Source organism: Lucilia sericata, unplaced genomic scaffold (genome assembly GCF_015586225.1).
Source record: "Lucilia sericata isolate MDLA Ls3-8-SP2 unplaced genomic scaffold, ASM1558622v1 Contig007681F_arrow, whole genome shotgun sequence".
Lineage (NCBI taxonomy): Eukaryota > Metazoa > Arthropoda > Insecta > Diptera > Calliphoridae > Lucilia > Lucilia sericata.
The window spans coordinates 1-2,855 of NW_023997986.1; the positions used below are offsets into that span (position 1 = coordinate 1).

General features: G+C 39.3%; 1 pseudogene; it reads left to right on the forward strand.

Moving 5' to 3' along the window:
* On the forward strand, nt 1–2,612 carry LOC119615757 (annotated as a pseudogene; the record flags this gene model as incomplete).
* Between the last annotated feature and the right edge of the window lie 243 nt (nt 2,613–2,855).

Here is a 2,855-nt window from a genome sequence, read left to right on the forward strand (position 1 = left end):
AATGTGAGATGCAGTGTATGGAATGTCAAATTTCTAGTATGAGAAATTAACGATTTAAGTCCTTCTTAAATGAGGCCATTTACCCAAAGAGGGTGCCAGGCCCGTATAACGTTAATGATTACTAGATGGCATTTCCAAAGAGTCGTGTTGCTTGATAGTGCAGCACTAAGTGGGTGGTAAACTCCATCTAAAACTAAATATAACCATGAGACCGATAGTAAACAAGTACCGTGAGGGAAAGTTGAAAAGAACTCTGAATAGAGAGTTAAATAGTACGTGAAACTGCTTAGAGGTTAAGCCCGATGAACCTGAATATCCGTTATGGAAAATTCATCATTATGATTTTAATATTTATAATATTATAATAATGGTGTGCATTTTTTCTATAAAGGACATTGTAATCTATTAACTTTACATTATTTATCATAAGATCATTAGATTATGTTTATTCAAATTATTTTGCTTGCAATTTAATATCGAATAAATTCTTTTGATTTGATAAAGCGTTGATAGATTTATTATATACAGTGCTTAAATATTTATATTTTATAATATCATATTAATCAATGATTTTTATGTTCATTATATGCACTTGTATGATTAACAATGCGAAAGATTCAGGATACCTTCGGGACCCGTCTTGAAACACGGACCAAGGAGTCTAACATATTTGCAAGTTATTGGGAATAAAAACCTAATAGCGAAATTAACATAACTTTAATGGGATTAGTTTTTAGCCTATTTATAGTCTATTAATTCAATCCCGGGGCGTTCTATACAGTTATGTATAATAATATTTATATTATTTATACCTCTAACTAGAGCGTACCTTGAGCATATATGCTGTGACCCGAAAGATGGTGAACTATACTTGATCAGGTTGAAGTCAGGGGAAACCCTGATGGAAGACCGAAACAGTTCTGACGTGCAAATCGATTGTCAGAATTGAGTATAGGGGCGAAAGACCAATCGAACCATCTAGTAGCTGGTTCCCTCCGAAGTTTCCCTCAGGATAGCTGGTGCATTTAAAAATTATGTAAAATAATCTTATCTGGTAAAGCGAATGATTAGAGGCCTTAGGGTCGAAACGATCTTAACCTATTCTCAAACTTTAAATGGGTAAGAACCTCACCTTTCTTGGTATGAAGGTTGTGGTTGTGATATAATGTGCCCAGTGGGCCACTTTTGGTAAGCAGAACTGGCGCTGTGGGATGAACCAAACGTAATGTTACGGTGCCCAAATTAACAACTCATGCAGATACCATGAAAGGCGTTGGTTGCTTAAAACAGCAGGACGGTGGACATGGAAGTCGTAATCCGCTAAGGAGTGTGTAACAACTCACCTGCCGAAGCAACTAGCCCTTAAAATGGATGGCGCTTAAGTTGTATACCTATACATTACCGCTAAAGTAGATGGTTTATATTCAATTTCGGTTGGATTTTAAACTTTGAAACTTTAGTGAGTAGGAGGGTACAATGGTGAGCATAGAAGTGTTTGGCGTAAGCCTGCATGGAGCTGCCATTGGCACAGATCTTGGTGGTAGTAGCAAATAATCGAATGAGACCTTGGAGGACTGAAGTGGAGAAGGGTTTCGTGTGAACAGTGGTTGATCACGAGTTAGTCGGTCCTAAGTTTAAGGCGAAAGCCGAAAATTTTCAAGTTATAATGAATAAGTAAAATATATACAAGTATATATAAGAAAAAGTAATAAAACACTTGAATAATTTTGAACGAAAGGGAATACGGTTCCAATTCCGTAACCTGTTGAGTATCCGTTTGTTATTAAATATGGGCCTTGTGCTCATCCTGGCAACAGGAACGACCATAAAGAAGCCGTCGAGAGATATCGGAAGAGTTTTCTTTTCTGTTTTATAGTCGTACTACCATGGAAGTCTTTCGAAGAGAGATATGGTAGATGGACTAGAAGAGCATGACATTTACTGTTGTGTCGATATTTTCTCCTCGGACCTTGAAAATTTATGGTGGGGTCACGCAAACTTCTCAACAGGCCGTACCAATATCCGCAGCTGGTCTCCAAGGTGAAGAGTCTCTAGTCGATAGAATAATGTAGGTAAGGGAAGTCGGCAAATTAGATCCGTAACTTCGGGATAAGGATTGGCTCTGAAGATTGAGATAGTCGGGCTTGATTGGGAAGCAATAACATGGTTTATGTACTCGTTCTGGGTAAATAGAGATTTTCGGATCTTGTTCCCCGGATAGTAGTTACGTAGCCAATTGTGGAACTTTCTTGCTAAAATTTTTAGGGAATTATCGCAAGATATATTCCTTTTAAATTATAACGACTATCAATTAACAATCAATTCAGAACTGGCACGGACTTGGGGAATCCGACTGTCTAATTAAAACAAAGCATTGTGATGGCCCTAGCGGGTGTTGACACAATGTGATTTCTGCCCAGTGCTCTGAATGTCAAAGTGAAGAAATTCAAGTAAGCGCGGGTAAACGGCGGGAGTAACTATGACTCTCTTAAGGTAGCCAAATGCCTCGTCATCTAATTAGTGACGCGCATGAATGGATTAACGAGATTCCTACTGTCCCTATCTACTGCCCCCCCGGGCATGTTTCCTTGATGTTCAGACCGCATCTTGGTGTATTGCAATCCGGGGGTAGATAGGTGCTACCAATACCTGTAGTCTTCCGGGACTATAAATTGGTGTTGACGATTTACTGCCTGGCCTAGTCCTTGCATAAATCGAAAAGAGGTCTAACCAGAGCACCACATAATCTGGTACTACGGGTGGCCAGTTGCCCGCAGGACTATGTCCTGGCTGGTCAGTTGGTTGAGGTTCCTTCGGGATCCACGTAGTGGCTGTGGTTTAAACCTAAATCGCAG